Source organism: Cynocephalus volans, chromosome 13, assembly GCF_027409185.1.
Source record: "Cynocephalus volans isolate mCynVol1 chromosome 13, mCynVol1.pri, whole genome shotgun sequence".
Classification (NCBI taxonomy): Eukaryota; Metazoa; Chordata; class Mammalia; order Dermoptera; family Cynocephalidae; genus Cynocephalus; species Cynocephalus volans.
Window position 1 is genome coordinate 46396338 of NC_084472.1, and position 26045 is coordinate 46422382.

General features: G+C 39.9%; 1 protein-coding gene across 2 annotated transcripts in view; it reads left to right on the forward strand.

Annotated features, from left to right (window-relative positions):
• The first annotated feature begins 6518 nt into the window (after window positions 1–6518).
• Window positions 6519–26045, forward strand: part of SMAD4 (SMAD family member 4) — a 57353-nt gene continuing 37826 nt past the window's right edge. For both annotated transcript variants that reach the window (XM_063076502.1, XM_063076503.1), the window contains exon 1: window positions 6519–6910. The gene's annotated coding sequence lies outside the window, so the exon portion shown is untranslated. The remainder of the gene's footprint in view (window positions 6911–26045) is intronic.

Below are 26045 nucleotides of genomic sequence, written 5' to 3' on the forward strand. Positions count from 1 at the left end.
AATTGAGCAGCTGCCAGCAAAGTATACATGCTCTATTTTTAGACATGAACTCTCTACCGGCCTGTGCTGCTTCACAAAGCTCAAGAACACACACTAGCAACAAACTAAAAAGATACATGGGTGTGCACATGCACTGACTCCACCCACACACAACTTGTTTACAAGGAATGTGCTGCACCACCCCCAACCAGACCTGAGGTGAGGGGGCCTGACTAAATGACTCTATTTTCCTCACACCTGGGATGAAAATGTTAAAGCTCTGTATTCTCATCACCCTTGGAAAACTTCTATTCAAAGGAGGTGGAGCCATTAAAGAGAACAAAAGGAAAAGAAAACTTTCAAGCCTTTGCATAGGTCAGAGATGGATGTGGGAATTGAGAAGTTTCACCTGGAGAAGCCTCAGCAAAAGTGGTAGCTTAGCTCCCTTGAGAGCTCTGGGACTGTGGTCTTCAAAATTGCTTGCTTGCTTTCCTACTAAAAGAAATTTGAAAGGCAGTGTTTCTTCTTGTACTTTAAAGGTCATATCTAAAATGTTTCATCATAAGTTTAAATAATGGCAAGTTTATTATTTCTAGCCAAAGTATCGGTATTTTGAAATAAGTTTGTTACATCATTCTTTCAATGTATACAGGGGAGCCTAAATATCATAATACACCTATCACCCATTAAAAAACACATGAACAAGCTTTTCTTCAAAAGAAATTTTACATCGCTCTTTTCCCCCTTATTTTGTATTTCCATTCCACTTGCCCCCAAGCATTTTAATATATTTTAGGCTAAAAAGTCTTTTATTAATCAGTCTATCATATTTCCCTGCAAGAAATTTTTAAAAAAAATTTCTGAGTCTTTTATGTCTAAAAACTCATCTCTATTGTATAATTATATATAATTATACAATTCATTGTATAGCTAATATAATTTTAATACCTAATTGATTTAAATAGTATAAAATATTACAAATTTTGATATACTGTTAAAATTAAAGTGTAAAATATTTTTGCTGGAATGAAATAGGATTCAGAGTCAATCCTAGTCCTAGTTTTCGTTTCTATGGATAGAAGCATGAAATACCTTGTTCATTCATTCAGCAGATATTTATTGAGTACTTCCTATGTTTCAATAGCTCTAAGCACTTGGGATACTTTAGTAAACACTACAAATAAATCCCTGCCCTCATGGATTTTACATTCAAGTGTGTGTGTGTGGGGGGGGGTAGGCAATAAGCAATAAACATAACACATAAGTAAATCATATAGTGTGTTAAAAAGATAAAACAGGGGAAGGGAGATTCAGAGCACAGTGTGAGAGTTAAGAATGGGTTGTGATTTTAAAAGGTCAGGGTGGGCTTTTGAGAAGGTGACTTCTAACCAAAGGAGGTAAAGGAGTTAGCAATGCAGGTATCTGGAGGAAAGTATACCAGGCAGAGGACACAGCCAACCCTAACTTGGGAACATGGCTGACATCTTCTAGGGTCAACAAAGGAGGTCCGGGGCTAGCCAGTTAGCTCAGTTGGTTAGAGTGTGGTGCTGACAACAAGGTCCAGGGTTCAATCCCTGTACGGGCCCAGTCACCAAAAAACAAAACGACAACAACAACAACAAAATAAATAAATAAAGGAGGTCACAAAAGCTGGAGCAGAGTGATCCAGGAGGAGAACGATAGGAGATGAGATCAGTGAGGTAATGATCAAGGGTGGGGTAGGGGTGCCAATTTTATAGAATCCTTTAGACCTTTGTAAGGATGTAGACTTGTACTCTGAATGAAATGAGGAGCAGTTAATGCAGGGATTTAAGCAGACCAGGAGTGACATCTGATTTGCGTTTTAAGAGTCTTACTCTAGCTATTATGTTGAGGAGAGGCAAGCATGAGAACAGGGAGAGCTTTTAGAAGATGAATCCATGCATGAGATGATGGTGGCTCACACCAGGGGGTGGCAGTGGAGATGGTGAGGAATGCTCTGACTCTGGACTAGATCTGGTATAAGAGAAAGAGGAAAGTCCAGTCCAGAACTCTAGAGTTTTTGGTCTAATCAACTTGAAGAATGTAGTTAGTTGCCATCAACTGAGAAAGGAAAGCTCGTGGGTTGAACAGGTTTGAGGGAGAATACTGTGGTTTGTGACATGTTTGAGATATGCAGTAGACTGCCAGATATCAGAATATATCCAGGTATTCAGGTGAGAAGTCTGAGCTTGAGATATAAATTGGGAGTTGTCATCATATATGATATCATATATCTTAGATGGTATTGAAAGTCAGGAGACTGGATGAAATCACCAAATGACTATAGATAAAAAACAAAAGTCCAGACTAATGGGTACAAAACTATGCTATCTACCCTAAGTGAATCATTGTGCAGTATATGCATGTAGTAAAGCAGTGCATGCCACAAATACATACAAATAAATGTTGAGAGAGAGAGAGAGAGAAAGAGAGAGAGAGAGAGAGAGAGGGGTGAAGTATTACTGAACCTAAGCCTGGCTGCCTACTACCCAAACAGAAACAAACCCAAAAGTCAAATTGTTTGTGAAATAGGAAGTCAGCTTTATTCAGGAATACTGGTAACCTGAGGGAAATGTTAGGCTAACCCACCTCCTTGGTAAACCTGAAGGAAAATGGCCAGACTAAAACCATCTCAAAGAATCAAATTTACTGAGGGAGTTTTAAGGAGGTGGTTGAGGAAACGAAAAGCAGGAGGGGGAGATGTGAGCTGTGGGGGACTGCATGTAAGGGTCCAGGTGCAAATTCTCATCAAGGCTCTGTCTGGCTTCTGTTCTTGTCCTTGACATTATCTTAGGATCCTGCAGGACTCTAATTTACTTCAGGGTGGAATGAGCACAGCTTTATTAATATCTTCCTTGGTTTCTCAGGGTCTGGATAGCACCTGTCTCATAAAAAGACATAAAGAAAAAAAGTAAATCAAATGATTAGATGTGTCAGCTGTTACAGACAAGCCAGTCAAGATGAGACTTGAGATTAGACAATTGGATTTAGCCAATATAAAGTTCACTGTTGACCTTCACGACAGTAGTTTTGATATAGTGGTGAGGATAAAAGTGGTGAGTTGAAAAAGAGTGGGACAGTTACACCCAGCTGATAACCTAAAACATGCCACATATGTAACCTCTTGTGCGTTGTGATTCTATTACATATGTACATAGTCTTAACATACATATAGTGTTTGACATGTTTTTGAACTTTATTTTATTTTATTTTTATTTTTGTGACCGGTAAGGGGATCACAACCCTTGGCTTGGTGTCGCCCGCACTGCGCTCAGCCAGTGAGCACACCGGCCATCCCCATATAGGATCCGAACCTGCAGCCTTGGCACTCCCAGCATCGCACTCTCCCGAGTGAGAGAGGTTCGGCCCATGTTTTTGAACTTTATATAAATACTATCATGATATGTATTCTGTTGCAGAATGGGAGGAGAATAACTAGAGACAAAGTATAGAAAAGCTTTAGTTTTGTTGCAAAGGAAGCAGGGAAATGGGTGATAGCTGACAGTGGAAATGGGTCAAAGAGAAGACCTTGTAGGATTGGAGAAATAACAGCTGCTGTAAGCTTATGGGAATGAACCAGTAGACAGGCAAACATTGACAATATAAAATAGGAGATGATAATTGCTGGAGTAATGGTGATGATCTTGGTTAGGCAAGATGGGACTGGGATCTATTGCCTTAGTGGAGAGACTGGCTTTAGCTAGGGGCATGGAAATTCAACTATGTAGTGCTGGGGAAGATGGAGAAGAGGCTGGTATGTAGGTATGGGTAGATGTGATGGTGGGCTTCTGTGAAAGTGGAAGCAATGAGATTAACTGAGAATGAGAATGGAGGGGAGGACATGTAGGTTAGAGCACAGAGAAGGTATGAAATCTAGAAGAATGGAGGAGGGAAGTAGGATTGCTGGGCAGCACTAGAGGTCCACCTGAGACTCGTGGTGATGAAATTAAAGTGAAACTAGTTACTGTGATTGTAGTTTTCTCTAGCCACATTCAGATGTATGGATGCTGGCATAGCGTAGGTGGAGGATTTGCTTCTGGCCAACAGAGTATGGCAAAGGTGACAGGATGTGTGTGATTATGTGTATATGATTATGTTACATAAGATTGTAACCAGTGTCTTGCTGAGACTCTCCTCTTTGTTGGCTTTGAAGAGGCAAGCTGCCATACTATGTGCTTCCCTATGGAGAGGGACACATGGCAAGGAACTGAGAAGGCCTCCGGGCAACAGCCAGCCAGGGACTGAGGCCCTCAGTCCTGCAGCCTGCAAGGAACTGAATGCTGTCAACAATGATGTGAGCTTGGAATCAGATCCTTTTCCCCAGTTGAGCCTCCCTTTGCAGTGGACCCAACTAAGCTGTGCCTGGACTACTGACCCATAGAAACTGTAAGACAATACACGTGTGTTGTTTTAAGCTTCTAAATTTGTGGTGATATTGTTATACCGCAATAGGTAACTACTGCAGATAGAATGGAGGAAGTTTAGTTATAGCAATGTTATTCAAATTTTTAAAACTTCTTCTGAGGTGTATTACCTAAGAATCATATGTTGATCTATTATCAAATAATTTTCAATCATCTATCAGCTGACAGATCTTCCTTCAAGTTTGTTGACAGCAAATAATTGTAAACTACCTTACTTGCAAAATAATTTAATACCCATTCATTAAGGTCATTTACTTTCTCAGCATAGCCACCAATTTTTGAATTGTCCCTTTGAATTGCCCTGGGGGCTATTGGGCTAATTCACTTTAGTAATGGGTGGGAATTTTGACTTTCTTCTGTAAGGTGAGAGGACAGTTTTGAAAGAGGATGCTATGTCCTCACCTGCCTTCTTAAGCTGAGCAATTTTAGAAAATAGTACAAATGGCAGTGAAAGATCCAGAAATGAATTCTCTTAACACTAGTCTTGAAAAGTCTTCTTAAACCCCAGGGACAAGGGAACACCAGTTTGAAGCTTTAGGGACTTGCTGGTAGAAGAGGGAAGAGCCCAGGCTGTGATGGCAAGGAGGACAGAATGGGGCACTGTGTGTGAATGGTGGCGGTGGTGGGGTGTGTGTAGAGTTTCTGGGTGACAGGACCTAAGAAACAACTGATAAATTGAACAGTTTATCCTTGCAGGTCAAATTCCTCAATTGTGATCAGCTCTGCTGGGTCAAATCCAAATTTACTCTTTTTAGTTTTACTTTTGAGAAAATTTTCATTTCATTTCACCTCTCTCAATGGATAAGACGGCCATTTCAAGATACACTGCAGCCTATTCATTCAGCCTCTCCTTGGTTTCCAACATGCTCAGGTTAACCACAGTGATCCTAACTTGTGTTTCATGTCACCTCTTGTGCTGCATACCCTAAACATCGAGTCCTGTTGGAACGAATGGAAAGCAAAGTGCAAGACCATGAGAGGAATTCGTAGCGATGCCTTGGACTCATATTTGGCCGAATTTATGTGGCGAGATCGATTTGGAAACAATGTTCAACTCCTTTACTGCATACATCATAACAATTTCCTGTTAATTAATATGACGTTTTGGCTTTTGGTTTTAGTATGTTTTGGTACAAATATCCAGAGACAAATTCTTCATTTGACTACATCTGAGAGACAAGTTGTTCAAATGGTCCGAAATGAATCTAGAACTGTCTAATAATTTTGGAGGGACCCCCCCCCCCCAAAGAAAGCATTTCTTGGTTGGTAAATACACACACATATATTAGTGTGTGTTTTCTGAAGCTTTTTAAATGAATGAAATGAAGAAAGAAATACATGCCTCTTGTAAAAATATTAAATAAAAGAAGTAAAAAGTCAAAAGTAGAGTTTACGCCTTTCCCCACCCAGCAGGTAACCTAGTTAACAGGTGTGTCTCAGGACTCGAAGGTTCCTTCCAACTCTTAGATTTCGCCTAAATCTCTTCTAACGAGAACCACTCACATTTCAGGTGAGGCTCTTAAATGTGTGATTCCTTGGCTGTCTCTCGAGTTTAAACACCGTTGGAGCTCGTGATTGGAGACTGGTGAAAAGGGGGAGACGGTGCGGCCATCGCCAGTTTCTTCCCAAAGCAAACCGCTACAAGCCCCTTTTCGCCAAAGTTAGCGATTGGCTGTTGCAGTCTAATTTTTATGCCCACGCAGGTCCCCAAAACAAAACAAACCCACAAAGGCCCGGCTGATCGCTATTTATAAACACTTACTGGACGCCCACTCTCTACGCGGAGCTCTCCCAAGCTGCTCGGGTAATTTTTTTGCAAAGGGATGCCAATTTCTCTGATGACCACCCCCTCAAGTAGGCTTCCCTCCACCGTGGCCCAGTAGCGTCTTCCGCCCGGGCCGGGTCTAAGGCCGGGCTCCGGAGCCGCCCGCCACCGGGTGCTGCCCTGCGGACGCCTGCGCAGAGCGACCCTCCTGTCACTAGGGGCGGGAGGCGGGCAGCCGGGGAAAGGAAAGCTGAGGGGGGAAAAGAGCCAAACCCTGAAATTACCCGGATGTGGTCTCCGCGCGCGCATGCTCAGTGTCCTCTCGACAAGTTGGCAGCAACAACACGGCCCTGGTCGTCGTCGCCGCTGCGGTAACGGAGCGGCTCGGGTGGCGGAGCCCGTGTTCGCGCCCGCCCGCTCTCCTCGAGAGGTCCTTCCTGCCCACCCCTCGGCTCCACGGCCGCCGAGGGGGTGAGAGAGGGTGAGGGGAGCCGGGAGGCCCGCGAGAGAGGCCCCCCCTGCCGCGGGGCGGCCAGGGAGCTCGAGGCGGTCCGGCCCGCGCGGGGAGCAGCGCGGCGCCGAGGAGGGGCGGCCTGGCCGGGACGCCTCGGGGCGGGGACCGAGAAGTCCCCCGGGCTGCTTGGGGAAGCGACGGGCCCGGCTCGTCCGTGGACGAGCAGCTGCAGGCGAGCGGACTCTCCTCGCCACCGCCCGAGCCCAGGTAACCGCGCCATGTCCCCTCCCCTTCTCCCGGACGGGCCCGCGCACCCCGCCCGCGGCTTCCCCGCCCCGGGGCGGGCTCCCGGCGGCGGCGGCGGGGAGCGCGCGGGAGGCCGGCGGGTCAGCTCGGAGGGCGAGCGCGGCTGCCTGACGAGCGGGCCGGGGCGGGACGGCGACCGCTGGGCTGGCGGGCGCCCGGCGGCCGTGGCTCGCGTCCCTGGGGCTCCGGGGTCGATCCTCCGGCCCGGAACTCTGCTCGCAGTTTGTCGGAGAATCAAGTTGTACTCGGACGGGGACTCCTGCTGCGGCCGCCGCTCCTCTTTGTTGTTCTTGAGTAGTTTCACTGTCGCCCCGGTAGAGCGCGTTGGGTCGGTTGGAGTGTGTTGCCTTAGGGCTAAATGAAAGTTGTAAATGGTTTGTTTTAATTTCTTTTCTCAAGCAAATTTGTGTTTTCTCTTTGTCTGTTACTTTCCCTTCCTGGTCCTGTTATTCCAGTTTACGTTGCTGGTTTTGATTTGTTTACTTTTTGAGTACTGTGGGTGATGGCGGTGTGCAGGCAACATTCCTAGCGTCTAACTGAACCCCCCCCCCCCAATAAAACATGCCTTCCTAATAAAACACACAGCTTATCTTACTGTTAGGACTACATGTACCGAGCGTAAAATTGGTGGAGGGTGGAGGGCGGTGGCTTCATCACATGCCCAAAACTGGTGTTATGATTTCTCAAGCTAGATTTTCAAAGACATGCATGTGTTTAGTGAACTTGAAAGATTTCTTTGCGAGTATAGAGAGGCTTTAAAAAGTCTTATTGAAGATTGATAGCTATTTTCCCCCAAAGCTGTAGTAAGTTTGTTTTTATTTTAAAAAGCCCACACATTTATTTCGAAATTAGTTTCTTAATGCCTTTAATTTTTGCCCACTAGTTTCAGGTGGAATTGCCGGTTATTTAGGAATAATATAACAAGATAATGGGGAATCATATTAAGCACCCCGAATTGACTTTCTTCATTTGTAGTCTTGACTAATTTTTGTTAACCTTTGACTTTTGCTAGAATTAGTATCCTTTTAGTCTCAGAAGCAGCTTGATTATTCGGGTGTCTAAGAAGTAGGTTTAGTACTTTTTGCCAGCAGAAACCATTTAGTCTTAAGAGAGAACATACAGAAATGCATAATTTCATAAAGTAATTGGTTTTAGAACATTGCATTTGAATACTTTTCATTGTAGATTTCATAAATGACCTTTTGCCATGCCCTAAATATATTTCAATTGAAATACAGCTTAGAAAGTTATAAAGTGTAAATTTCTTTTCTGCTAGAACTCATTCTCTCTATGTTGGAAGGTTCTGGTATGATTAGTACATGATATTCCAAATTCTAAATTATTGATATATTTAACATGTAAAAATATGGTTTCTCATTAATGTTTCTTCCGTAATGCTGTTATGATTTTGCTTTCTTAAATGGGTTCGTTACAGAACAAATGTGCTAGAGGTAGGCCAAGCATTAATGATTTGGAGTAGCTTTAGGTTTAAAGGTGGTGATGAATTATGTAGATTTAAGTTATTGGAGTTAAAACCAAAAGCTTTTCTAGAGAAAATTGATAACATTTTGTAAATCTATTAATAGAAGTGGCTTTTCCCTTGCTTTCCAGGTTGTAGAGTGAGTTTGCTTTAAAGAGGTATTGTGTTTTGGTCTTTTTATTTTTGAAGTAGGGGTGCCTACTTCTCTGTTTAACTAAGTTCCTACAGTGTTAATCTTGAGCTTAGGAAAAACAAAAACAAACTGCGAATCTGTTTTAGACTTAATACAGATTTGTGCTGAGAAAGTCACTGAAATATTTTGGAATAAGTTTTCTATGGATCATTGACCTTTTATGATGGCTTTGCTGCTTGAAGCAATTCTTTTTTTTTTTTTTTAATTTTATTTTATTTTGTCAATATACAACGTGGTTGATTATTGTGGGCAATTGCCGAAACCTCCCTCCCTCCTCCCTCTCCCCCTCCCTCCCAACAACTTCATATCTGTTCACTTGTCATATTAATTTCAAGGAATTGTAATTATGTCTCCTTCCCTCCCCCCCCCGTTTTTTTTTTTTGTGTATTTGTTTATTTTTAGCTCCTACAAATAAGTGAGAACATGTGATATTTCTCTTTCTGTGCCTGACTCGTTTCACTTAATATAATTCTCTCTAGGTCCATCCATGTTGTTGCAAATGGCAGTATTCCATTCTTTTTTATAGCTGAGTAGTATTCCATTGTGTAGATATGCCACATTTTCCGTATCCATTCATCTGATGATGGACATTTGGGCTGGTTCCAACTCTTAGCTATTGTAAAAAGTGCTGTGATGAACATTGGGGAAGAGGTATACCTTCGACTTGATGATTTCCATTCCTCTGGGTATATTCCCAGCAGTGGGATAGCTGGATCATATGGTAGATCTATCTGCAATTGTTTGAGGAACCTCCATACCATTTTCCATAGAGGCTGCACCATTTTGCAGTCCCACCAACAATGTGTGAGAGTTCCTTTTTCTCCGCAACCTTGCCAGCATTTATGGTTCACAGTCTTTTGGATATAAGCCATCCTCATTGGGGTGAGATGGTATCTCAGTGTGGTTTTGATTTGCATTTCCCGAATGCTGTGTGATGTTGAGTGTTTTTTCATATGTCTGTTGGCCATTCGTATATTTTCCTTTGAGAAATGGCTATTTAGCTCTTTTGCCCATTTTTTAATTGGGTTACTTGTTTTTTTCTTGTAAAGTTTAGTTCCTTGTATATTCTGAATATTAATCCTTTGTCGGATGTATATTTTGCAAATATTTTCTCCCACTCTGTTGGTTGTCTTTTGACTCTGTTGTTTCTTTTGCTGTGCAGAAGCTTTTTAGTTTGATATAATCCCATTTGTTTATTTTTCCTTTGGTTGCCCATGCTTTGGGGGTCATATTCATGAAGTCTGTGTCCAGTCCTACTTTTTGAAGTGTTTCTCCTATGTTTTCTTTAAGAAGTTTTATTGTTTCAGGGTGTATATTTAATTCTTTAATCCATTTTGAGTTGACTTTAGTATATGGTGAGAGGTATGGATCTAGTTTCATTCTCCTGCATATTGATATCCAGTTATCCCAGCACCATTTGCTGAAGAGGTGGTCTCTTCCCCAGTGTATAGGCTTGGTGCAAATCTTATTTTTAAAAACCTATGCTTCAATTTCTTCTTTCTACGTTTTAATTAAGCTATTTCCTTATTTGTATGTGACTTCTTTCTCTGCATTCCCCTTCAGCCCCCTCTCCCCCCATTATGGAGCACATATTAAACTAATTTATGCTGCCCACACTCCAGCGCTCCCACTTGGAAGCTATTTTTTTTCTGATTGAGCCAATGCTTTAGTAACGTCATTAGACACTATTCTAATTGAGCTGTGAATTGCTGAGGCCTCTTCTAGGGCAGTTAACCCTACAAAATCTGTAGTGTTCATTATATTTAAAATGCACATTTAGTCTTATCTAAATATTTGCCTCTTTTGGTCAGAACATGGATTATTTTTCTGTTGTTTAAACTTTACTTGTTTCAGTTCTTTTTTGTCTCCCTGTAACTCATGTCTAATTTTTTTTTTTTTTTTTTCCATTCAGGAATTTCTGAGTGAATGGTTCTTTAAGCATCTTGTATTAGCCATTTCAGTGCTCATTGTGCATGTTTGGATTCCCCCCCCCCCTCGAGAAGATTGTGTAGTTAGGCAGAATTTTTTCTCTTTTCAGTGATGATGAAATGGTAACTCTGAGGTGACCCTTAATCATGTATAAAACTAACCTGAACAAAACTTTGAATTCATTGTTTTCTACACTAAATAAATTGGACCAGCATAACACGGCATTTAATACAATTTTGTCAGATTATCAAATTTTGGGCTTTTTGCTCAGCAGCTGAAGACTCAATAGTTTTAAAATGAGAAATTCAAACAGTTGATAAATATGTCTAGGTATCATTCATTTTAGCTACTTTCGGTATGATACTGTTTGCATCATAATATGCCAAACATATACTTGATAACGAGTCAGATTGAGAACTTTTGGATTTTCTTTTCACTCTAAAATGTATAATTTTGGTGATGGGAAATTTGGTTGAATTTGAATTTCTCAGGAACAAGGTGTTTTAGGTTATGTCATCTTGACACTATTACATAATATAATTAGTTGGCGTCTAGAAAAATTTGTTTTAACCATGAGAATGAATGAAAACTAGGATAGTGATTGCACATGTGAAACTAAGATAGTAGGTGGTCAGATTCTTATAATTTATAATTTAAGTCTTGATAAGTTACCACTGCAAATTAGATCAGATCAGATAGCTACCAAAGACGTATTGTAGAGAAGGTCTATTGTTACATCTTAATCATTTTAAAATTAGTGAAAATTGCAGATACCTTTCATCTCAAGGACTATATTTCATTATTTACATTTTAAATGAGAATTTTTTGCAGTTTGGAAAACTTGTAACTGTGTGGGATTTATCTTTTTATTGATTTTTTTATCCCCACAGTTTAGAGCAGTGGTTTTCAATCTTGGCTGTACTTTGAGACCTCTAGGGGATCAAGATTACAAAATACAGATGCCTGGATTCCACTCCTAGAATTGTGTGATTCATTTGGTCTGGTGCACCAAGGTTGGAGCTCCACAGTGTTCGAGCCATTAATGTCTTCTAACTTTCTTTTGAACTGTTTCACTTGTGTCAACTTTATATTCCTTAATACAGTACAGTGATATACAGATACTTGAAAAATGTAGTAATCTCACATCGAACTTAATGGGTCTTTTTAAGGTATTGCCACATTTGTTTTGCTTTCACATCTCTCTCTCACACCCCTTTCCTCTCTTGCCTTCCCTCCCTCTCCTCCCTTTTCTTCCCCTTACCTCCCCCTCCTCCTTTTCTCCTGTCTTTTCATTTTCAATTTATTTGAACTGTCTGGTAGCAAGTCTTGGGAAGCTGTATTTCCCATGATGAGATGCTGGTATATCATCACTATTTTAAGTAGGAAGTTAGTCTTCTTTTAAAGTACTGTACTCTAAAATGCTTAGTTGTGTTCCTTTTAGAGACGAAGGACTTTAAGTGCCTAAATTAGTGCCTAAACTCCCGATGGAATTTAATATGCTTGGAAACCATAAAATTTTTTAGCCAACAATTAACAGGTCACTTCACTGGTTCCTGAGAGGCAAGTTGCACTGATTTAGCTTTTGCTGTTTGGGATTAATTTATGCAAAGTGAGACAGTTGTTCAACTAGCCCAACTAGTTAGCAGTTCTTTAGAGATCATCTAGGGGCATGCACATTCAGTTCTCCATGTACATCCCTTGAGGTAGTTTCCAAATGCTGGTCTATAGAGTAGTTACATTTCTGTCTCTGGAAGAGCTATTTATCTTTGAGCCCTGGACCCTGGTGTTATCAGCACCATGCTCTAAACAACTGGCTAACCCTTGGAAGAGCTGTTTAAAAAAGTAAAACAATACTCTTTGCCACCTGGTCCCAACACACAGACTGATTCAGAATGGGAGTGGAGTGGAGGAGGCAAGGAAATCTGTATTATAAAAAAGTACATCTTGATTTTGAAGACTGGTTATTTTAGCATGGTTATCCTTATTGCTTCATTTGTTTTAATATACTACATGCTTTACTTTTTGATCATCAGAACACTGGAGTAATTTTCTTAAAATCTACTGAACCCCAATTTACGTGTTCTGAATGCAAATCTTAATTAGGATTTTCAAAAATGACTGCTACTGAATATTTGTTTTTGTAGTGAGGTATTATTTCTGTATCTTAAAGTCCATGAATGTATGCAGTTCAGTTCTATTTCATATCAAAATGTATTTCTAAATGTAAAACTGAATAAAGGATATTTATCTGTGATATAAGTGATATTCACTGCTGAATTCTAGAGCATTTGATATCAATAGATGGCCAGTGATTGTAATAACTGAATCATTTGGTGAAAGGATGACTGGAAGTAGTACTTCATGATGTAATAAGCTAAGCCAGGAATTGTTGTACATAAACACACTAGGTGCATCTATGCCATAGATATCCCTATTAAAATTAGTTGAAGGGAGAATTTTATGTATATAGATGTTGAAATGAAGTGGCTGGCTAATTGTAAAGAAAAATGGCACAACTTCTTTTTAACCAATTGCATATATTCGCAATATTGTAATTTGTTTCACTATTTTTTTGGCAATTTGTAAAGTGAAGCGTGTAGACTAGGTCAGGGCTTTGTAGAACTGACAGCATCTCAGACTCCTAGAGTCCTTTTTAAAGGTAGGGTCTCACCCTTGATATCTATTTATTAGAGCTGGCTTAACCAGCAGGGGTTTCTGATACAGTCCCTTTTGAAAGAAGAAGCTAGGTTACTTGATAGTCTCCTTCACTTAAGTTTTATGAAATGTATTTTTCAGTAATCAGTAAAATTCAGCTTAGTTTCCAAACTTTTAAAACAGTGGTTCCCAAAGTATGGTCCCCAGATTTCTTGGGATCCCTACGGCCCTTTTATCTAAGGGGTTCATGAAGTCAAAATTATTTTCATTGTAAAACTGAGACGTTATTTGCCCTTTCACTGTGTTGACATTTGCGCTGATGGTGAAGGAGCAGTGATGGGTAAACTGCTGGTACCTTAGCATGAATCAAGGCAGCTACACCAACTGTGTAGTCCATATATGTTCTTTACATCTAAACACATGTTAAGCATTTGAAAAAATGCCAGTTTCACTTAAGAATGACTTTGGAGAAGCAGTAAAAAGTTTTAATTTTTAAAATCTCTACCTTGGAGTGCATTTCTTTTTAATATTCATTGTGATTAACTGGGAAGTGTGCATAAAGCATTTCTGCACATCAAAGTACAATGTTCATTTCTAGGAAAAACACTTCATTTCTAGGAAAAACATCGAGGTACAAGCTAAAATGGCTACTTTTTAAATGGAACACCATTTTTATTTTTACCCAACAAAACAACTGATACATAAACAACAGTTATTCAGACTTGGGTATTTGGATTTATTTTCTTGAAAATGAATGAAGTGAGCCTGCCACTTCAAGTGATAAAATCTGATCTTTCAAGTGAAAAAATCTGATCTTTCAAGTGAAAATTAGATTTTTGGAAAACTTGTATCTGTCAATGTGAACTTGCTAGTTTCATAATACTTAAATACTTTTTAAATAAGATTGATGGTGATTTTAAGGAATGTGGTTTTAAAAAATACATGTATTATATAAGCAAATGTGTCAACATTTGATAGATCTGTATAACACGTTGAGCTAGTGTTTTCCCAGATGACCAATTCCTGAATCACAGAATCATGCATGGGTAGGAGATCCAGTCAAAGTACAATACAGACCAATGGATTTTTATATAACAGAGGCAAAAATTTCATTGGTATGGGTTCAGATTCCACATTGCAACTAAACTTTAAGAATTGCTATTTTTGAGATTTGGTACTGAATAAGAGAAAAATATTTATTATTATTCGAAAAGGCTATTAAAATACATCTTTCTTTTCCAGTTACATATCTGTGTGTGGCACATTTTCCTTCTATACTCATACTTTAACCGAAACATAATCACAACAGGTTGAATGCAGAAGCAGATATGAGAATCTAGCTGTGTTCTCTTAAGCTGGATATTAAAGAAATTTTCTTTTCTTTTCTTTTTTTTTTTTTTTTAAAAGATGACCGGTAAGGGGATCTTAACCCTTGACTTGGTGTTGTGAGCCCCACGCTCAGCCAGTGAGCGAACCGGCCATCCGTATATGGGATCCGAACCCGGGGCCTTGGTGTCATCAGTACCGCACTCTCCCAAGTGAGCCATGGGCCGGCCCAAAGAAATTTTCAAAGATGTAAAACAGTGTCATTCTGATTACTAACTTTTTTGTTTTGGAAAATACTTTTCTTAAAATATATTATTTATGTGAGTGTTAACATGTAAAGGGTTTATTATTTTAAATGAATTAATAAAATAAATATCTAAAATATTATTAGTTTTAATTTGTAATATGACTATCAATAGATAAAACCCACATAAACAAAAGCTGTTTGGAATCCTCAATAATTAAGAATGTAAATAAAGAGATCCTGAGACTAGAGAGTTTGATAGCTGCTATTTTAAAGTAACTGGTTCTCTGTAGATTGACTAGATTACCGATTGATTCTATTGTTTACGTGGGTTGTATTTTATTGCTGCTGTTTGTGAGAATGTTAGTAATTCAGTTTTTGTTCAGTTATTATTTTTTTTTTTTTTTTTTTTTTTTTTTTTTTGTCTTTTTCGTGACCAGCACTCAGCCAGTGAGCGCACTGGTCATTCCTATATGGGATCCGAACCCGCGGCGGGAGAGTCGCCGCGCTCCCAGCGCAGCACTCTACCAAGTGCGCCACGGGCTTGGCCCATTGTTCAGTTATTATATACTAGGGAACATGTTGTAGTCAGACGTCAGTAAAAAGAATTCATGGTCTTGTTCTGGAGATAGAGCTGGCCTCACATTGCTGTATTCATGGTCTAAACCAGTATCATTGGGACTCTTGACTTTGCTTTCCTTTCTGTTAGTTTAAATCTCAGGTGGTTTCCAGGCTAACTATTCCCAGCTTCAACTCCAGAATAAAAAGGACTTTTTCCCTCTGTAGTTACATCATAAGAGCTGGCTGTGTCATTGGCCTGGCTTGGGTTCTTTCCCGTCTCTGAAACAAAAATGTGGCAAAAGGTAGCTCTGGTTAGTCAGGCTAGGAGTTGTCCCATCTGCCCAGATGGGGAGATTCTTTTTGAAAAATCAAACTATTGTTACAGGAGGGGAAATATATGCTGACAGACAAAAACATGTCAACTATAGCACTTTGTTGATTCTTCTTTTAACAGCTTCTAATTTATTATCCAGAAAATGTTAATTTTTAAATAAGATTATTAAAAGTGAGGCTTGTGTACCAAAATTACATTTCAATCTAAGACCTATGGGTAAGCAAGAAGCACACCTCTCAATTTGTCCCTTATAGTTTATCTTAGAAGTTACTACAAAAACATTGTTTTTGAGGGAGAGGGCAAAGCAAGATGGCTGACTATAGAGTTGTTTGGTGCTTGTTTCCTCACCACAAAAAGAGATGAGAACAAGAAACAAGCAACTGTATTTTGACTGGAATGACTGAAGAAGTATGAAGCAGAGCACCAGGGGGGTGATGACATCCTGCGGAAGATGGAGATAGCACCATAGAGAGCAGAGCAAGGCATCCAGCCTCTACTTTGTCACAGGAACCGGTTTGGAGTCAGGAAGAGAGAAGGTAAGCTGGAAAACCCCAGCTGTTTCTCCTAACACCAGAAATGCCAACAATCCCCGTATAAGGAGAGTTCCCTAGTCCTTTCAGGCCATGTATTAGTCTGTCTCTATTGCTTATAATGGAAATACCTGAAACTGTGTAATTTGAAAGAAAACGAAATTTATTGCTTACAATTTCAGAGGCTGGGAAGTACAAAATCCAGGGAACGCATCTGACGAGGGTGGTCTTTGGTGGTGACTCCACTGATGTAGGATATCACATGGCAAAATGGCAGAAGCAAGAGAGACAAACCATCTCACTTACTCCTTTTAAAGCTATCAGAACGCCCATGACCATAATTAAGCCATACATAGATTAATCCATTAACTAGGGTGTGGTCCTCACAATCTAATTGCCTTTTCCAGGCCCCACCTTTCAATTACCATAATAGGACGTCCACCCTCTTAACACTGTTAGCAGTGGGGGTTAGGTTTGTAATGCATGGAACTTTGGGGGATAAAATTCAATCCATGGCAGACTCCAAACCCAGTTGGAGAGTAGCTGGGAGTTTGTGCAGCTTCACGGCCTCATAGTAGAAGCACAGGGAGAGCAACTTCCTCTCCCAACATAAGTAGCTACAGCACAGCGCCATCTTGAAACAAAACCTGTGGCTAGAGTGCAGCTTGCTCTGGATGGAAACTGACTCTCTTCATCCTGATGCACCACCGTCATTCTTCCGCATTCACACAGACACCTGCAGGACCACAACCCCTCGCTGCCTGAATCCTACGCCAGACAGAAAGATCGAGACCCCAGTGTCTGAACCCACATGGCACCCCTCCTTCCACCCCCAGGCAAGCACGCAGACCTTAGTGGGGAAGCTGCCAATAAGTGAAAAGTCTGCTACATTTGTGTGCACCCATCATGCACAACCTGAGGAACAGCTGAGCCCACAGACGCCTGTGCTGGCTGACAGCCAGTCTGACAGTAGTGGCACCTCCCACTGGGGCCCTCCACAGAGCTGTTGTGGACTGCTGCGTCCATGCAGGCCTGCTCCAGGCTCAGCAGCTAATCTGATACAGAACTTCTAAGCCCTCCTGCCCCATTGTAGACCTCCTTGACCAACAGTGGATTGGGTAGCAGATTTTCCTCCCCATAGCAGGCTTTTACAGAACTGCTGGCTTTTGCTATGTCCTTGCAGGCTTGCTCCAGGCTCAACAGCTAATCTGGTGGCCCTGTACAGAGCTGCCGGGCCCTGCTACATGAGTGTATACCTCCCAAACCTACAGCGGAATGGGCAGTGGTTTTGACCCTCCACACAGGCCTCCACAGAGCTGCTAGGCTCTGCTGCTGTGGTGTAGGCCTACACCTTGCCTTACACTGAACCAGTCAACGGCCTTTCCTTCCCCTGGTGGGCAACTACAGAGCTGCTTGGCCTTGCTGTACCCTTGTGTGCTTGCTTCAGGCTTGACTACTGATCCACCAGCCCTCTACAGAACTTACGGGCCCTGCTGCACTGGTGCACACCTGCTCTCAACTGGACTGTGCATTGGAAAGTTGCTGTTCTTCCACCTGACAGCCCTCCACAGAACTGCTGGGCCCTGTTGTACCCTTGCAGGCCTGCTGTGGGCTTAACAGCTGATCCTTTAGCCCTCCCCAGAGCTGCTGGGCCCCTGCTGCACCTGTGCACACCTGCTTCTTGCTCGACAGCAGCTTGGGTTGTGTTTCTTCATCCTCTGGCAGACCTCCATGGAGCCATCTGGCCCTACTGTGGCCATGTACCCCAGCTCCTGGCCAGGCAGTGGCATCCACTCTTTTGACAGGCCTTTGCAGTGTCGCTTGAACCCCCACCCCAAGCCCGCATCCAGGCTAACCTGTTTCTAGCCCAAGAGCTCATCAGGCAGCACACCACCCCTGAGAGACAACTTCAGACCCACACACCCACATCTGGCATGTGACTCTGAGCCTCAGAGAGACCACCAAACAACTGGTTGGCCCCTTTATGCCAGCACACACTTGGCACATCAACCAGCCTGGAGTCCCTGACCCAACAAGACAGTGCCAGTGTTGGCACAAACTCCTGTAGACATCATTGAGGAGGGCTACAACCAAAGAAATTGCACAGTGACTACACTGCTGAGTATATCCAAAACCAAAGCCAATGCAGCATATCCAACAGATACTCCAGGACCCATATACAGGAAAAAGTCTTTTCTATGTAATCTACTCCATGAAATTGGGAAAAGTAATTATCCAGTTAGATGTTCAGATATCAACATAGGGACACAAGAAACATGAAAAGGCCAGGAAACATGATACCCTCAAAGGAACACAGTAAGTCACCAGTAACAGATGCCAAAGAAAAGGACAGTTATGAAATTCCTGTAAAGAAATTTCAAATAACAATCTTAAGGAAACTCAATGAGATATAAGAGAATACAGACTAACAGTTCAGTGAAATTGGGAAAACAATTCATGGTCTGAATGAGAAATTTAACAAAGAGATACTAAAAAGTACTGTACAAATCTTGGAGCCGAAGAATTCAGTGAATGAAATAAAAGCAATTGAGAGCTTCAACAACCTACTAGATCATGCAGAAGAGAGAATTTCTGAACTCGAAGACAGATCTTTTGAAATAGCCCTGTCGGGATAAAAAAAGAAACGAATAACAAAGAAAGAATGGTGAGACTTATGCGGCACCATTAAGCAAACAAGTGTTTGAATAGTAGGTGTTCCAGAGCGAGAAGAGATGGAGAAAGGCATGGAAGCCCTATTTAATGAAATAATAGCTGAAAACTTCCAAAGTATTGAGAGAGATGGGCAGTCAGATTCGGAAGCTCAAAGGTCTCAATTAGACTCAACCCAAAAAGATCCTCTCAAAGGCACATCATAATTTAACAAAAGTCAAAGACAGAATTCTAAAAGCTGCAAGAGTAAAGCGTCAGCACATATAAGAGACTCTCCATTAGACTATCAGCAGATTTCTCAATGGAAACTTGGCAGGCCAGGGGAGAATGGGATGATATATTCAAAGTGCTGAAAGAAAAAAAAAACTGTCAGCCAAAATGAGGAGGAAAGAAAGCCCTTCCCAAACAAGACCACCATCCTTGCAAGAAATGCTTAAGGGAGTACTACAACTGGAGATGAAAAGACAATAATTACTATTATGGAAACATTAAGAAGTCCAAACTCACCAGATATGGTAAATTTGTAATTCCAACTCAGAATACTTCAGTGAAGTACAGTGCTATGTAGTGCTATGGAAATCCTCCAGTCCTCTAGTATAAAGATTTAGAGTCAAAATGGTCAAAACACAGCAGGTACAACTAGTGGCTAAGGAATATACAATAAATAGAAACACAAATTAAGGAAACAGAAATATAAAGGATGTGCGTGTGTGAAGTCTACAGTATTTTCAAGGGACCAAGTAAATTGCTATCAGCTTAAGATAGTTTATTTTAATTACAAGACTTTACATTAGCCCCAAGACAACCACAAAAAATAAAATTATAGCAGAAACAAATGAGAAGAGGAGAGAACACACAGCTTAGTACCACAGAAAACCACCAATTCACAGAGGTAAATAACAAGAGAAAAAGAAACTAATGATCTACGAAACAACCAGAAAACAATTTTAAAAATCACAGAAAGAAGTTCTCACATATCAGTACAAACCTTGAATGTAAATGGATGAAACTCTCCAATTAAAAGAAATAGAGTGGCAGAATGAATAATAAAACAAGACCCAATGATATGCTGCCTACAATAGACTCACCTGTTAAAGATAAATATAGACTGATAGTGGACAGCTGGAAAAAGATATTCCATGGAAATGCAAACTAGAAGTATGCAGGAGTAGCCATACTTATATCAGATAAAATAGATTTTTTAAACTGTAGAAAGAGACAAGTTAATTGTATAATGATCAATTCAGCAAGAGGATATAACAGTTGTTAATATATGTGCACACAACACTGGAGGACCCAGATATATAAAACAAATATTATAAGATCTGAGGTGAGAGATAGATTGCAATTCAGTGATAGTTGAGGACTTCAGTATCCCACTTTCAACAGTGGATAAATCATCTATACAGAACATAAACTAAGAAACAGCTGATGTAAACTGCACCATAGACTAAATGGGCCTTACACACATTTGCAAACCATTCCCTAACAGCTGCAGAATGCACTTTTTTCTCAGCTGCACATGGAACATTCTTTAGGATAAATCATATATTAGATCACAAATCAAGTCTACACAAATTTTAAAAGATAGAAATCATATCAAGTATCTTTTCTGACCACAGTGGTATAAAACTAGAAATCAACAACAAGAAAAACTTTGGAAACTAGACAAATACATGGAAATTAAACAACAGGCTCTTAACTAATGGGTTAATGAAGAAATTAAAAGGGTAATTTAAAAATTCTTTTAGATGGGGCCGGCCCCGTGGTGCACTCGGTAGAGTGTGGCGCTTGGGAGCGCAGCGGCACTCCCGCCGCGGGTTCGGATCCTATATAGGAATGGCCAGTGCGCTCACTGGCTGAGCGCGGTGCGGGCGACACCACACCAAGGGTTGCGATCCCCTTACCGGTCACAAAAAAGACAAAAATAAAAAATAAATAAAAATAAAAAAATAAAAATTCTTTGAGACAAATGAGAATGGAGAGACATCATACCGAAACCTATGAGACACAGCAAAAGCAGTTCTAAGAGGAACGTTTATAGCAATGAATGCCTACATTTGAAAAGGATTTCTAAACATCCTAACATTGTACCTAAAGGAACTAGAAAACAACAATAAACTAAACCCAAAATTGGCAGAAGGGAAGAAATAATGAAGCTCAGAGCAGATATAAATGAAATAGAAACTTTTAAAAAGTTGAAAAGATCAATGAAATGAAGAGTTGGTTTTTTGAAAAGATAAAATTGACAAACTTTTCTAACCAAGAAAAAAGAAGGTTCAAATAAATAAAATCAGAAATGAAAAAGATACTTTTTCAAAGGATCACGAGAGTCTATTATGAGCAACTACAAGCCAACAAATTTGATAACGTAGAAGAAATGGATAAATTCCTGGACGAATACAACCTCCCAAGATTAAATTATGAAGAAATAGAAAGTCTAAACAGACCAATAACAAGCGAGTTAATTGAATCAGTAGTACAAAGTCTTCCATTACAGAAAAGCCCAGGACCTGATGGCTTCACTGCTGAATTCTACCAAACATTTAAAGAAGAACTAATACTAATTCTCTTATTACTCCAGAAAACTGAGGAGGGAATAATTCCCAACTCATTTTATCAGGCCAGAATTACTTTGATTCCAAAACTGGACAAGGGCACACAACAACAAAATTATAGGCCCAGATTCCTGATGAAAATAGAAGCGAAAATTCTCAACAAGATACTAGCAAACTGAATCCTACAGCTCATTAAGATTATTCGCTGTGACCAAGTGGGATCTATCCCAGGGATTCAAGATGGTTTAACATACACAAATCAATAAATGTGATACACCACATTAACAGAAAGAAAAACAGAATCCATATGATCATTTCAGTTGATGTAGAAAAAGCATTTGACAAAATTCAACATTCCTTCATTATAAAAACTCTTAACAAACTATGTATTGAAGGTATGTACCTCAATGTAACAAAAGCCGTATATGACAAACTTACAGCTAACATCATACTGAATATGGAAAAACTGAAAACTTTCCCTCTTAGAGAAGGAACAAGACAAGGATGCCTACTTTGACCACTCCTATTCAACATAGTGCTAGAAGTCCTAGCCAGAGGAATTTGACAAGAGAAAGAAATAAAAGGCATCCACACTGGAAAGGAAGAAGTTAAACTGTCCCTGTTTGCAGACACATGATCTTATACATAGAAAACCCTGAAGAATCCACCAACAAAACAAAACAGAACAGAACTAATAAATTCAGTAAAGTTGTAGAATACAAAATCAACATACAAAAGTCAGTAGCATTTCTATATACTAATAGCAAACTATGTGCAAAAGAAATCAAGAAAACAATTCCTTTTATAAAAAAACTACAAAAAAATTTAAATACCTAGGAATAAACTTAACCAAGGAGGTGAAAGACCTTTATAATGAGAACTATAAAACTTTGAAGAAAGAATTTGAAGAGAACGCAAATAAATGGAAAGATATTCCATATTCATGGATTGGGAGAATTCATATAGTTAAAATGGCTATTCTACCCAAAGCATTGTACTTATTCAGTGGAATCCCTACCAAAATACCAATGACATTCTTCACTGAAATAGGAAAAACCTAAAGTTCATACAGAACCAAAAAGACCCCTAATAGCCAAGGAAATCCTGAAAAAAATGAACAATGCTGGAGGAATCACACTACCTGAGATCAAATTATATTACAAAGTCTCAGTAACCAAAACTTCATGGTATTGGCATAAAAACAGACACATAGACCAATGGAACAGAATAGAGAGCCCAGAAATAAATTCACCTACCTACAGCCAACTGATCTTTGACAAAGGGGCCAAGAATACATGTTGGGGAAAAGACAGTCTCTTCAGTAAATGGTTCTAGGAAAACTGGATATCCACGTGCAGGAGAATGAGACTAGATCCATACCTCATGATATACAAAAATCAACTCAAAATGAATTAAAAATTTGAATGTAAAACCTGAAACTATGAAACTACTAGAAGAAAATATATGGGAAATGATCCATGACATGGGACTGGATAAATGAGACTTCAAAAGCACAAGTAATAAAAGCAAAAATCGACAAATGGAATTACATCAAACTAAAAAGCTTTTGCACATCAAAGGAATTGTTACACGGAATGAAGAGACAACCTACAGTATGAGAGAAAATATTTGTAAACTGTACATCTGACAAGAGATTAATATCAAGGATATATAAGAAACTTAAACAGCTCAACAGCAAAAAAACCAAATAAACCAATTGAGAAAAGGACAAAAGATCTTAATAGACACTTCCAAAAGAAGACATACAAATGACTAACGGGCGTATGAAAAAACTCTCAGCATTGCTAATCATCAGAGAAATGCAGATCAAAGCTATGAGATACCACCTTACTCCAGTTAGAGTGGCCGTTATCAAAAAGACAAGGGGCTGAACAGTCAGCTTGGTTAGAGCACCAAGACACCAAGGTCAAGGGTTTACATCCCTATACTGACCAGCTGCTAAAAAAACAAACAAACAAAAGAATAAGTGTTGGCAAGGATGTGGAGTAAAGGGAACACTTGCACACTGTTGGTGGGAGTGTAAACTAGTGCAGCCATTATAGAAAATAGTATGGAGGTTCCCCAAAAAATTAAAAATAGAACTACCATTTGATGCAGCAGTCCCACTACTAGGTATAGACCCAAAGGACACGAAGTCAGTATGTCAAAGAGATATCTGTACTCCCATGTTTATTGCAGCACAATTTGCAATAGCCAAGATATGGAATCAGCCTAAGTGTTCAACAACAGATGAATGGATGGAAAAAAATTGGTATGTATACACAATGGAATATTGTTCAGCCATAAAAGAAGAATGTAATCCTGTCATTTGCAGCAGCATGGATGGACTTAGAGGACATTATGTTAAGTAAAATAAGCTGGGCACAGAAAGACAAATACCACGACCTCACTCATGTGGGATCTAAGGGGAAAAAAAAGTTGATATTATACAGGCAAAGAATAGAATAGTGGTTATCAGAAATGGGGGTGGGTGGGGGGATGGGACAGGGAGAGGTTGACCCACAGGTGCAAAATTACAATTAGGTAGGAGGAATAAGTTCTGATGGTCTATTGCATGGTAGTGCGACTATGGTTTACAGTTAAGTTTTGTATGTTGCATAGTAACTAGAGGAGAGGCTTTTGAAAGTTTTCTTCACAAGGAAATAAGTGCATGAGGTGATTGATACATTAACTACCCTGACCTGATTATTGTACAACAAATATATGTATCAAAACATCATATTATACCTCATAAGTATGATTACATTGTGTAAATTAAAATTTAAAAAAATTGTTGCTTTGATTGCTTATTAATCCTTTGTGCTTTTTGAGGTTCTCCTCCTACTGTTGTCAGTCTGAGGAATTTCAACTCTCCATCCAGAAGCTAGTCTGTAACTTGTGCTAGGCAGTTGAACTAAGCCTGAACATCTTTTTTTCTTTTTCCTGCTGGTAAGCCTATGCTTAGAATTTCTTCCTCATGATATTTTTACCAGGCACCCCCTCCCCCCCGCCGCCATTAAACTTTAGTATTTTCACATATTCCCATACTAAGTAGTTTATTGATCCCTGATCAAGATACTTAGAACTTCTAGAAAATATACTTGTATGAGTATGTTTGACATGTATAACATAATCAATTCAAAAGTAAACTAACATCTGAGAAAAAATGTCAACATTCATTAACTAGTATTTATGAATTTACATGAGAGCTTCTTAGGCCAGTTCTCTTAGACTGCTTAATTTTAGAGAATATCTTAAATAGTTTGGTTATTTAGCTTTGTAGTCTATGAATTTGCTATTCTGCCTGTGGTCAACATCAGGTGAAAGCTTATGATAGCAAGGTCAGAGGAAAAACACACAATAGGTAGATAGAAGAACAAAACTTTACCCCTTTTGCTGATTCTTTACTTCGCATTACCCCTTACAATGACTTGGTCTAATATCTGTATGTTAGTGACTTCCAAGTAAGCCCAGTAACTTCTCTACTAAGCTCTTCAAACTCAGTATATCTAAAACTGAATTTGTTACATACCCTCTTTTAAATCTTTTATTTTTTATCATTCAGTTAACCTTTGTAGAAATGAATCGTCTTTTGACTGTACCCTTTTTTCACCCCTCATGTTCAGTTGGTTAAACATCCAGACTGTTCTACCTAGAAACATCTCATTGATTTCCCCCCTTCCTTTCCACTCTCCGTGCCCCTAACCTAGGACCTTACTACTTTTCTAATAATTGTTTCTAAACTGGTTTCCTGTTCCCTTTTCCAGAGCTATTCTCAATGTTCTCATTGAAGTTTTTTTCCTAATATAAATCTAATGCTGTTATTCTTCTTCTCTTTCCTACCATGAACCTACTCTAGATAAAACATTTGTATTCTTATCTTTCTCTGCTTTTTTCCTGTAGCCTGGCAAATTCTTGTTTGCATGTGGTAGTAATTAGTACTACTCTACAATATTCTGAGGGCTCATCTCTGGCACTAGGTAGTGTTGCTTGTCTTTGTCTCCCAACCTCTACCCCCTTGAAATTAAGCATGGCCCAGGGTTTCTCAACCTTGGAACTATTGACATTTTGGGCTGGGCAATTTTTTTTTTTGTGGGACTGTCCCGTGCATTGTGAGATTTTAGCAGTGGACTGGCCTTTACCCACAACTTGCCCAGTAGTACTCTGCTTCCCATCTCTCCCTTCCAGTTGTGACCATTAAAAATGTCTCTGGATATTGCCAAATGCCCTCTGAGACCAAAGTTGCCCCTCATTGAAAACTACTAGCATGGCCATATGACTTTGGCCAATCAAATGTGAGCAGAAGGGTTAGCCTTTAAAGAGAGTATGTGAGCTGTCCTATCCCTTCGTCTGTCATTTGAGGACATGTGTAGAAATGGAGCCATTGTCAGCCTAATCTCTGGGAGATGACAGTGAGCAATGCCCCCAGTTCGTCTGTGATGAACAATGCAGCTTCAGCAGGAAGTAAGTTTTTGTTTTAATCTATGGATATTTTGAGGTTTGGTTGTCACTGCAACATAGCCTATCCTACCCTGATTGATACATGCCAAGACTTAGTTTACCTGTGGACTTTCCATGCTCCTTCATTTGTAATCCAAAATCACTTTAATACCTAC